General features: G+C 45.0%; 1 protein-coding gene across 1 annotated transcript in view; it reads right to left on the bottom strand.

Moving 5' to 3' along the window:
- Positions 1–13,065, bottom strand: part of LOC111243765 (uncharacterized) — a 59,522-nt gene that overhangs the window by 32,418 nt on the left and 14,039 nt on the right. The window lies entirely within an intron of this gene.

The raw sequence follows: 13,065 nt of genomic DNA, 5'->3' as shown, positions 1-13,065 counted from the left end.
GCTGTAGTGTTTTCAGAGCGGCCAATCGTTGTAAGACATCGGCCGCCTCCATCGGCAAAGCGTCTGTCCTGTCCCCATTGGGAATGACGGAGGGTCCATCGTCGACTTTGTCGCGATGGCCGACCGACATGGCTAATATAGAGACGCTGGTTATCGCCTTTATCAGCGCAACAGGCAGCCCCATTAGCCGACACACGTTTGCGATAGCTTTCTTTGCCGTAGTCTTCCTCGTCGGAGGAGGAGCAGGCGGTGGCATCAAACTAAAACCCATGTTATTGTAAAAGTCGCGACTGGTAATGCTCCTATTCTTTCCATACGCCCGTCTATACCACTGTACACTGGACTCCCCACCCAGAGCATTTCATATGAATATCCATATAATGAAAAAAATTTACATTGTACAGTAGAACGGAGTTTTTTGGCCGATAGCTGCAGAACGATCCATTTATCCACTGACGGCCAGATTGGCAACGTTGACGGCACATTTCGGGCTCATGGGATTGGACCAATTCACAAATGGTTTACTAGAACACGGAAAGCACAGAGCCTATTTATCGAGTGGGCGGTGAAGGAACAGGAAAACAGGAATATGGAAAACTGAGATAAGTCCAACCTTAAAAAGTCGAGTTTAACAAGCTCCTAGAAAACTCTGAAAAAAAACCGGCTTCATAACGAGTGATCCAAAAAAACTAAGAGAAAAAAACGAAAATTGTGTGGAGTTGACGACTGGCGCCAGGGCGAGATCGCACGTCGCAAGAAACCCAACATACCGTACGGCCGCGGTTGATGATAACTATTTAAACACGTTTCATAACACATTTATTCTAATACGAAAAATAGCAGAATTGGCGGTATCATTCGTAATAGCAGTAGCTATTGCTACTACCGCTACCACAACCGATCTCGCTATTGCCAGACTGTAGATGATGAGTAGCGGCACCGGCAGCGGCAGCATGAGTCATATTTTCTGTTGTTGTTGTTATTTATGCCGGCATTATTTATTTGACACAGTGATGGTCCCGTGTTGCTGATAATAATTATACTGACGATCATCACGTTACGCAGATGGGTGGCAGTGGCGCTGCTGCAGTGGCGGCGACGGTTTTAACACGAACATCGTCATCGTAGTCGCCATCGCTGGTAACGCTTATGTAATGGTATACTATCAGCATCATCAGCAGCGCCGCCATCACTGTGGCCGTCAACATGGGCTACAATTGCAGACACGCGCAGAATGGCGAGTGCTTAAAACATTACTATCATCACTGCGGCTAACAACAACAACATCATCATCATCCATAACGACAACAAACATGACCCATGTTAAGAGAGATTGTACGATCAAGCTGCTGGTGGTGATACTGTTGACGATGACGGTGTTAACGTTGTTGCCGTCACCGATGATGATGACATTGATCATGGCAAAAACAGATAAACAAAGAAGAAAAACAAGCGGCGCTGGAAAACAGGAAAGACAATTCATTGCAGTTCCGTCCCAGTGGCCTGCGGAAAAACTAAGGCAGGATAACCTACTAGGAGTCCAATACTGACAGATCCATGAGTATTAGGATACGCTTACGTAACAACAAAATCTATAAAACGCAGGCTGGTCCACAAACAAACGACCAGGTAAGTACATATGCGCACATGTTCTGTTTACTAACGAGGAAACTAAAGTGTACAAATTTGAGAAAGGACATTCAGCGTTTGACCTCATTAGTACAACTGAAATTTCGTGCAAGAACTTGATCTCCTATTTATTTAATGTCAATAACTAACAAGCGTCAACAGATCGCTGTTGTTGACTGTACGCCATAAATTTTGGCAAAGATGATCTTTTGAATTTCTTATGCTTACAAAGCACACGAGAAATTTTGTCTGTTAGGAAGAGACAAACAGTTGGCGTTATATGCCAGCGTTAGATTCAATGGTAACTAAACAAATAAACAATCGTTCATCTGTTACTCCGAATAAACTTCTGTTTTTTTTCATATTCGATGTCTAGTGGATGCCCAAGGGCTGTGATTCCCAATGGATATCTAACGGATGTGCTCCGCACGCAGTAGCACTTCGGGAGGGCAGGCGCTTACCCCGAACTATTAGCTATTCACACATCGAGATATGGATACTCAAACCGATAATCTGTCACTAATAGTGTACCGGTTACTCACACACACATATAGAAATATTGCATCGTTGGATATGCGTTTATTCAGTAACTGAGACTTGAGACAACACAAGATAAATGATATTCGAAAGAACGATGGCTGCAGATGACTCAGAGTACTCGACCCATTGAAATGCACGCAAAGAAATGGGCTACGACCGATTTCGTCCTATTCGCGGTCATAGATTCGATTTGGGATGTCATCATTCTGTTTATTTCAACGAGAGTCCGCGCTTCCTTTAAGATATCCATATGATAGAACTTTTGTTAAGCAGAAATTTGTGTTATCTTAGCAAATGTGTCTAGAATTGACAGGTGCGGTCAACACAGGTTCCCACCTAATTAATTCTACCAGAAGAAATAATGGAAGCAAAGTGGATTTAATTCAAGTGATAACACGATTAAGTTGTAGAACTTTTGTCTGCACACAAAGGAACTAAATTTAAATTGCAGTTGGTGCATAAAATAATGGCTGATCTCATTTTAATTTATCCAGCTGATCGATAATGCTTTATGGCTTGAGCCGTCGATCTATGATCAGTATGTAAATGGAAAGAAAGAAACCGAAAGTTCAGCCGGTTATATCCTGAAGGACATATCTTTTTCTTTAATTAGCTGCACAATAACTTTGATCAATCACATTAACTCCTAGCCACTGTGCTCACAGCTCGCAGTAACTACATGCACCTCGCTTCAGTGTGCTAGAAGTGTTTTCCCCAAGGATAGGTGACAATCACCATCAGCATATTTCAAGAGACTAGGAGTCGCTGCTTCAAGTCCCGCCAATGAGGCGCACGAGCTATCTGGATAAGGAACAAAATCCTGAGCATGATAGAACTTTGTTCCACCCTCGTACTTCGGTAATCAACTAATTTAACTAGCGTTTTTCAAAGCCTTCGAACATAACACTTTATGATAAGACTGTCATGTACGATATCTGTGAGAAAAGCCATATTCCAATGAAACACTAAGTAACTTAATCGTCTTCTTGGTCAGATAACCGCACAGGCAAATATCTGAACACATGGTCTTTCGTTCGGATAGATGAAAAAACGCGATTAAAACACTTGTGGAAAAAGCCCCGTCGTCCAAGAAGCCATTGATGGTCTGGCTTGCTTTATTAAATGACGGACTTCCTAGTTTTTTTCTTTTATAGACTATACATTGCTTGTCTCACTATTTTCCTATTACATAGTGTATGCATTCTGTTATCTTGTGTTTCATACTATACATAGCTGTAGGTTTCCTATCGTAGCTTCTAAAATAGACAGTCAGCGGACACTAATCATTAGAGAGGAACTGCAGAGGAAGATAAATCATCAGAATTTAGTATATATTATTCTTCTACGTACATTTTTATTTGAATAAATAGATACCACTTCGATATGTATTGAGCACTGCACGTTAGGGACTGTGCTACCTTTGTTTAGTGATGATGCCTTCAATCAGATCAATGACTCTAACTTGAGCATATTTCAGTGTTTATAGCATATATTATAATATAGTACACCATCTATGACGAACGCCCGGCGGTTTTAAGCCGACCGATGATCGACTGATGAACTCCAAAAGGAAAAGCAATCAAGGGGAAACGCAGCAATATTTCAATGGGTATAATACCTTAGAAGAGCTGATCGTGCGCAAACTACCAGGCAACTGAATGAATGATTGAAACTACTCCACGGTTCAGCCTCCCATAGCGTATGTAGATTTCTGCAAAAGCTCGTCATCGGGTACTCAGTCATCATCACAGTTATCATATAAAATAGGTTCGCGAACACCGAAGTCATCAACCGTAATTCGTGTGGGTCGAACGCAAATTTTTGTCAATATGACCCGTGCAAAAGTAGCTGTATTTTCCTATGCAGGTTTTAAAAAGCAAAAAGACAAAAAAGATCATACATAGATCCGCGCAGTGATCGGCACACAAGCAGAACGCGATGCTGCAGGTCGAAGCGGAGATGGCCGCGTTGTACACACAATAGGCTGAGCGTGACTGGTCACGGCGACTTTGCTGAGAACAGTTGCCGAATAGCTCAGTTTCTTAGTTCATCGTCATTATGATCAGACGCAAAAGGCAGTCTTTGACGATGATCTTCGACGCCGAAAAGTGAAGAGTAGCGGCGGCGGCGACGGCGGCGGCATCACTAGCTGCAGAACACGATGACGAAGAAATAGAATCAGCTAGTCGGCCGGCCGGCCGGCGGGCCGGCCAGTTCGGCCGTCGCCGTCTGAGCGTCCACGCAGTAGCTGACGCAGTATCGCTTGTTCACTGAACTCGGTGAACGAGTCACAACAGAGCAAGTGGCGGTGCTGATTAGCTCTCGTATCAAAGTCCCTCACTTTTCAGTATCGGCGCTCAGCACTCAGTTTTCGACGGGGCCTTTTGAAGATATCTTTCACAACGGGCAACGACAGCGCCTACGAACTAGAATGATGATGCTATTGCGGTAATGGTCTCAACTGACATCGAATGAACTGGAATGAAGTTTACCCGTCGATTCATACTTCTTTTTCAACAACGTTTTTTTTGCATAGTCTTCAATATTCAGCAGCATTCAGTAATGTCAGCTGCAGCTACAGTACCGGGGTCGCAGTTTCCCCTGTTGTTGTTTTGACAACTGTTAGCATGGAATCGACGAGTTGACCCTATCCCGTCGTGTGGTAAGCGGCTTTTTCTCATCAGGCGCGATAGCGGCCAATTTTTTCAAGCCACCTCTGTATTATGATGTCTGCTCCGGTAAGTGTAGGTATAGATAGCACGGCCTATCATTATACTCCTAAGGCAGACACTGGTGGGAGGGGCGGGGGGGGGGAGGTAGATGGTATATCTAGGCATGGGACTGAGAGATGGGACGTAAAAGTCTCTTGCGAACATGAAACCAGCCAATAGCAGACGCGGGTCAGCTCCGACAAGACTCGCAGCATTGTTATTCCGCTTTCTCTCTTCTTAGATCTAACATTCGTCTCTCTAAACGCGCCATTTTAAGACTCTGTCATAGTTGGGTACCTGGTGACCTTTCTTTTGCGGCATTGCTAATAATGTTAGACGACGCCACTCAACTCAGTAAGCTCCCGTATCGCCGTCGTTGTTGGGACCAATATTTTCGTCAGCGGCTTCATCAGTGTTTGACAGGCTGATTGAACCGTTAGTGCCAGCTGTGACAGGGGTCATTCGCTACCGAAGTTTCCATCAGTGTCGACAGTGGACGAATCGTCACAGCCACTATTATCATCATCATCAACAACAACAACAGCAGCAAAAACATAAAATGACCATAGCAGCAGTGAGATTGGTGAAACATATCAAGCAGCCAAGGAAGGATACGAGTCAAAAGCGATTGCGTCGTCTGCTGTTGCACTGCCACCATATTGCTTTTGCTGGCGGCAGTGGCAACAACAACAACAACAACAACAACAGCAACAAACAACAACAAACACGGGTGTGCTAGATATTAGCGTATGTGCGCCGTGCAGACAGTGCTTCGATGGTAAGATGACGTAGATGTTCCAGTGTCTACTGTTGTGCATCGATGTTGCTTTTTTTTTAAGATGACGACTTGTCTAAGACAACACAACAAACGCCAGCGAAAAGTGTATGGCAAACGATGGCTGAATGATATACGATTGCACGAAGAGAGGTAGGAAAAACAGCTGGAGTTTAAAAGGGAAAGAGGTCGTCTGATTTCTTTTTTTTGGACAAACATGGAGATACTACATACATACATACACACATACATCCTCTCTAGAAGAAGTAAAAGCTTGTTCCGTAAGGAGCTTCTAATGAAGGTTACTACTCACAGCGACCTATTTTCCGATCTGGTTTTACCGTTCATCACGTTTGCCTACCTGGTTACACATGTTTTTTTTTATTAATAAAATACATGTGCTAATTGAGGCATTCTTATATAAATGTTATAAACTATAACACAGTTTCCAGCATATTTAATTTAAGCCAGACAATTAAAATTTGCACTGTCCAAGTAAACCGCAATAATTGCAGTTTGCTGTTCTTACGTATTAGGGAAAACAATGTACTCGTGTGCGCATACAATGTAAAAAGTTTTTAACTGGCCCAAACGTTGATCGTCATCCTTGGAACAAGCAGCCGTAACTAAAAAGGGCTCACTATACAGACTGAAGCCATTTTTTACAAAGGAGCTTTAAATAACAAGATCTGAAAAGGATCTGATGCAATAATAGCCACTTAGTGTCAAGCGACTGAGCGTAGCGTCCTGAGATATGATGACGTAACGCTGCCTGGTATTTTTGTTATTTCTGTTTTTTCTTTATATGGCGAAAGTGCTAACGGCGAGGATGAAGGGGTGGCATCCCGCTTTCAATATCACTACCCCATCCTTGCGAAGGCGTTTCCATTTACTGATGCTGTCGTTGTCATTGTACATAACGAAAAGGAAGCAAATGGAAAAAGTGTACAGTTATACACACCGATCAAGCATTAACGACTGGTCTTGGAAGTGATTGCCGTCGCCATCTTCATCAACATAATAACAGCAATAATTTTAACCAGCCGTCATTATTAACGAGTTCTAAGCACTCACTTGACGCGTCCATTTCTAGGTAGGCATAGAGCGAAAAAAAAAAAAGTGTCAAAATGAGCTTTCCTGCATATGAACGCTTTGCCTTTCGTCGTACGGAACCAACTACAAACGACAGAGAAACAAACGCTAAAGTGAACTGCCACTACTAAGTATAAGTAATGAGTGGATGGTCAAATCAACATCATAATCACCATTGATAGTAGCAAAAGATAAGAAGGAAGAATCAGAACGAGAGACAGCGAAGGTGTAGTAAGTAGCGCCAGACAGAAGGCAGACAACGGAAAAGCCAGACGAGCTGAATGCCGTTGGCTGTTTGGAGGAATGATGGCAGACGATTCGACAAAGTATCAAACAGCAACGACAACGATGATGATGATAACAACAAACGATGAGGCAACACGATTGCCGCCGTGGCTTAGTCCGGCAATAGCGGTGGCGGCCCCCGCCGCCACCACGGCAAGGGCACCCGTCGGAGAGGCACGACTCCGACGATAGCAGCTAATAATTATAATTAAAGTAGTGGTCGTTGTAATAATATTATTATATTAGTGAGTAGAGGAATCGTTGTAACAGTAATCGCGTTGATGCCGAACGGAGAAGGGAAAACAGAAACAGAAAACAGAGAAAGGCCTACAGATCCAACGGCATGGGGACTGGATGAGAAAATCGCAGAGCGCTCTGATCTTTTCTAACGTCAAAATGAACGCTTTCATTATAAACAACAATAGCAGAAGTAATAGCGGTAACAATAGCCTGAATAGCACCAGCAGCAGAAGTAACAATAACTCAATAACGATAACAATTAAAGCGACGGTAGCCAACGTAAACAAACGTAACCAAGGTTGTTGTTGTCGAGAATTCGCTTTTACTTTCTGAATTGGAAACGAAGCATCACCAAGTTGTAAACGGATAGTAACAATAACAATGGTAATAACGGCTTTTTCATGTCGTTCTTACATTCTAAATAGCATTCCTCCACGAGTGTTTCTCCGCGCTTGTTCCGTCATCAATGGTCACTTAATTGTACCGATATTTGTTTAATTTTTTTTTTTTGTTTACGACGAGGTGAAACAACGCAGCAACGTTGTCGTGCTGGAAATCGTTGAGCCACCCCTTCTCAATATAACATTGGCAGCGTACGTACTATTTGTTCTTGCTGCTCCTGCTGTGATTTCCGCTGCGGGAATCTTGGGAGGAAGATTCTGGCCGCCTGCCATGGCATCGCCCAAAGCAATCGTCGTTGATTAGTTTCTACGGACTGCTCAATAGCTCAACCATTAAACTTTATAACGCCAGTAACTAATACAAGCTATCGGTGTATATGTGTGTGCAAAGGTCATCCTCCGTACAAACAACTACCGAAACGAGATGGTGACAACGGCAAGCACGATACTATCCGACTGCTGCTAGAAATGAACAATAGATAACAAAAACGACATAGGTAAAACTGACAGATACGTCAGCAGCGTCCGTCCAGACATTTCGCGAATAAGCACACTGTATCGCATGATGGGTTGCCGGGTGCAAACCATCGTCGTGGCCGTCATCGCCGCTGCTACCGCCGCCCCCCGTTACCCCTCTCACGTGAGAGCAGAGTGGACAGCGATGAGTCGAAAACAGGGCAGAGACTCACACGCACGTAAACAAACACTCAGCCATAGACCGACGAACTCCTACACACCCATTGACAAAAGCGAAAGTAAATTCCTCTGTGTTGCAGTTCCAACAACAAGAAATATTTTCCGCAAGAAACGCGGCGCGACCAATTAATTTCGTCGGTCTGGTACACACTTAACGCTGTACACATTGATGCTATCATTGCTTGTATACTAATCGCCAACGAATTTCAATAATCAACTGTTCTCGTTAAGGCAGAAGCGAATTAACACTTCGGCACGTTACCTAACTCCTCTGTATGCTTCTACGAACAGAACAAGGGCGACATCAAATATAGTGTCTACCATAGTTCCTAAATTTGTCGCAAGATTTTTATCCGCAATACTCGTTAGATATATCCTTATCTAAATAGAAATCGGCACTCGAATCCACCTTTCGCGAAATGTACCCCACATGAACAGTTGGCAGAAGCTCAACGCATATGGTTCCGTCACTGAAACCCCTTCGACAGAAAACACTCGATGATTACACTAGAAAGGGAACTATATTACGTCTTTGTGACAAAGCACGCTATCAGAATCTTTCAGGAAAAGATCACAGAAATAATTTACTGTTTTAAAATACTTTTAGAATATCATTATTATTAAAGAACTGACTCCATTGTGGTATGAAACCGCTACCTTATCCGGGAGAAAATACTATCCTTCGTTTGATGTCCTATTCGATATGGGTTTAGGTATGAAAGTCATATGTTTTCGAGCAAGACTTGCATCGCCAAAACAACTGAAATTTCTATGGAAAAAAAGTTTATTTATAATATATCAAAAAACGTACACGTTCTTACCTATGTACAAAAGCAGATAACGGCTCTCTATAAAGTGTTTTAGTTTATTATACGAATAGCAAAAGGGAGCTGATTCGGACGCAATCTATGCAATCGGAAAGCGCGCTGCCAATCAATAAATAACACAGTTGCGGTATTTTTGCAACCTTTAGTTTTTCTTTCGCTGCTGTCGCTCCACGTATTCGTCCCGGGCTAATTGTTCAAGAGACTCCACTGTCGCGTTACGATACGATACGATGGGACCTACCGCGATACCTAAATGCAGCAGCGGCAGGAACGATGCGGAGAGGAAAACCGTCAAAGGCTTGATGTGTGCGTTTGCGTCCGGCCAAATGGATCCGGCATTAGCGGAGGCAGCCGAGGTACTTATTGGATGTGTCTGCTGGTCGAATCAGCGACTTTTAGTGGCCGTTGTTCAGGCTACCACTGCCTTCAGCGTGGTGCCTACAGACACTTAGGCGCTGAGTAGTTGGCCAGCTAACCGCTACGCTCATCGGAAGCCGATCCGACCGAGCGACCGCTCGAGATTGCGGGAAGACGCTGATAATGCTGGTGGTTACTTCTGGCGACTAACTGCTTGAGGGCATCATCGGGCCGCGTTCATGGTGTTCGTACGGATTCGTCGCTCTCTCGACATTGCCCATTGCTGCACCTTAGTCTGGTCCAGCAGTGATTAATTGTCGGTTGCTTGTCCAGTCGACTCTTTTCCGACGAGGTTCTTTCGCATTCTTCAATCTCTCAACGTGACTACGGCCTCTTTGGCGTCGTAGCAGTAGCGCAACTAGCGCTTTGTTATAGAGTGCCCTGATGCTAGTGGTTCCTCAACCTCGATTCGCCCTTGCTCCACTCACTCGTATTCCTGCGTGATGATATGCAGTGGATGGATGACTTTCAGAACTAAGCTTGTACGGACCAAAGTGAATTGTCTCGGTGTCTGCCACCACTGTAGGACGTTTGGTCTCACGGTTCCTGTTTGCTGTCTTAGTCGCACAACATGTTCCCACGCACTTGACGTTCAAAACAGCCAATCATTTGCGTATGCCACGTTACGTTGGCCTATTTTTACACTTTGTCAGCAGCAACGAGATACCGAAAGAGGACCCCAACATGAACAAATTGGCGGTCGTGTTAAGCTCATAGGCACGCCACCGAACGCTGTCGAGAAAAGCAAGCCTCAGCAGCAGCAAACGTACCAGTGGTCGAACGTTCTCCGCGAGTCGAACCACTGCTGAGTACTGGTGGCGCCACAGTAGTACGTTGCGTCATAAACCGCATACTCAAATGTACAGATACGCACGTTCGCATATTACACATAAAGAAAGAAAGCTGCACAACAAAGCAGGAGTGACAGAGGCAAATCGCGTCAACGGAGGTCGTATTTAGATTCTTCTCGTCCAGCAAAACACACACAAACACAGATGTCTCAGTTAGCAACACTGCCTCGCGTCCGCTCTTTTTGTCCTGTTTTGTATCCATTTTGATAAGAAAAAGCCACCGACTTGTACCGTTACCGCAATGAAAACATCGAAGCGCGTGGTAAGAGTTGTGGCATCTGCTCTACCAGGCGTACGGCGCTGATTCCAGCTATCGCCGCCACAAGCCGTTGTGGACAGTTGTCGACCAGCAACGTTTCCTTGGACCTGATAAGCGAAACAGTTGATAGTTGGCAAAGAGCGTACGTACACAGCGGATGTCGATGCTGCTGCTGCTGCTGCTCGTGGCCACAACTACCGCCACGCTGGACCTATCTCTGGTTGTTTTCAGCCGACCGAACGAGCACGCGGCGGTCAAGCGACGCTAAGTAGTCAACCAGACGACCTAGAAGTAATCGCGATGGACTTGAAACCGTTTTTGCTATAGACAAGGCCACGATCTTACATTTCGCTCTTAACATTCGCAAAAGTAAACTATAGAGCGAGTCGCGTCCATCATTTGTTTGCCTGACGACTTTTTCGCCCTTCGATAGGCACGACTAAGCAACGTGAGACCTCTATCGAATAGGACTAGCTTACCTGAGTCCGCCTAGTATCTCAGTGGAAGTTTTCCACGACTTGTCAAGCATTACGTCTGCGCTTTGTAATGATGCTTCTGTTGTTCCTTATTCTGTATGCATGTGCCCTGCGAGACATAGCACAGTGTATGCATAAACGAGTGTAAAGAATATAACATGTATTCGTTAATAAGTCTTTCTTTTAAGTTTCGTCTTTAACAAACGAATCCATCCTGCAATTTACTTCACTCGGCGTACTACTTCACTGCAAAATCTGCGACACATGATAATGCCGATGTCTTCATGCACGCCGACGTTCATCTCTCGTCCCCCCCCCCCCCCCCGGGGTTTTGTTCAATCTGCGTTGTGAGTACGTACGCGTAGTTGGCGCCTGTCTATCTACGATTAGCGTTTTGCGTCTCCCTCGCTTATCGTTGTTTGGCACTTGGAAATAGCGAATGCACCATCGGCAACCGCAGCCATCAGCCTCCTTCCACATGCTAGTACTCTGATATAGTAGCAGTTGTATTAGAAATAGTTGTATGTAGATAGCCGGCTGAAGTTGTTGTTGCCGATGGCGGCCGTTTTAGCAATTGCCGCTGTAGCTAATGCGCAGACCGATGGGTTGCCAGTTTGTTGGTTAGTTGCCGGTCGGCTGCTTACTCAGTGACGTCGAACGTTCATCAACGGCAAGGCATCCATCCTGATCCCATCCCGCGCTGCCATCGCGAGTCGTCATTCCTCCTTGTCTACGAACGCCAGCAGTCGGAACAGCAGCGGCAATGAACGAGAGAATCCACAGCAGTAGCCAAGCAGTTCGGCTTGAGCAGGGCTTCACTACTCGACTACGCTCGTTGGCAGCGCTGCTCACTCACTTTAGTCTAGCAACGGTTGCGGCAGCGATCCGCCGCTGCCGTTAGCTGTGCCTATGACGAGAACTAACAAAGCGGCGCCTAGACTGGAACAAGATTGGTTCGTCTGAACGCCATCACTTGCTGGCTATCTGACGCCACCTTGCCGCTGCTGCTGCTGCTGCTGATAACGGGCTCACTATGACGCTGCCTGGCTTCGGCTTGCAGCCTGATTAATGGCAGTTAGACGGCCGTCTATCTGTCCGTTCGCTCATCTCCACGTCTTGTTCTTCTGCTTTTCTTCTTTATGTCAGGTGGGCAAGCCGACGCGCGCATAGGCGCAGAAAAAAATCCCATACAGAAGCGGCAGTAGTCCCATCAACTGTTGAATCCGTGGCGATCTCTCTTCGCAGCACTCTCAGCCTCCCTGTGTATCTCGGACGGACGGATGGATGGATGTAACTAATCGAATTGGTTTAAAATCGAACTACCGCGATGAACGACGAAAATCAAGCCACGAAAGCGAGATATTGCAAGAGAAATTTAATATCACAAACATTAGTTCTCGGCTTTATTAGTTTCTTGCAGCAGCTTGCTGCACAGTGTGCCGTCACATTAAGCTGCGCCGTCTGGAAACGATGCGTGCGACGTAACCCCGTAATCTTTACGTGGTCGGCTATTTAGGGCTCGTGAAAGAGGCTCCCTCTTTTACAACAAGTATAAGGGGTGAAGGTTAATATGGGATGGGGTAGGGTGAAACGAAAAATATCACATGATTTTTTTCTCGTTTTGTCTAGTTGTGTTATTAATATGGCGCACAGTGAATACGAGCCAGTTATAAGCGATTGCACTGCCTAATATTTAATAGTTGCATAGTACTAAATGGCGATATATTTAGCGCAGTATTCGCGCTCATGGCGACTGGATATAGTCCTCTTCGATTGTGATAATTTTACGCCTTTTGAAACACGGAACTGTTTTCTATACTTCCTGATTTCGAACCAATCGCTCGATGACCGGCACCACCTGCCGCT

Source organism: Varroa destructor, unplaced genomic scaffold (genome assembly GCF_002443255.2).
Source record: "Varroa destructor unplaced genomic scaffold, Vdes_3.0 BEIS01000001.1, whole genome shotgun sequence".
NCBI lineage: Eukaryota > Metazoa > Arthropoda > Arachnida > Mesostigmata > Varroidae > Varroa > Varroa destructor.
The sequence above is the reverse complement of the archived record's forward strand: the minus strand, read 5'-3'. Positions and strand labels throughout refer to the sequence as shown.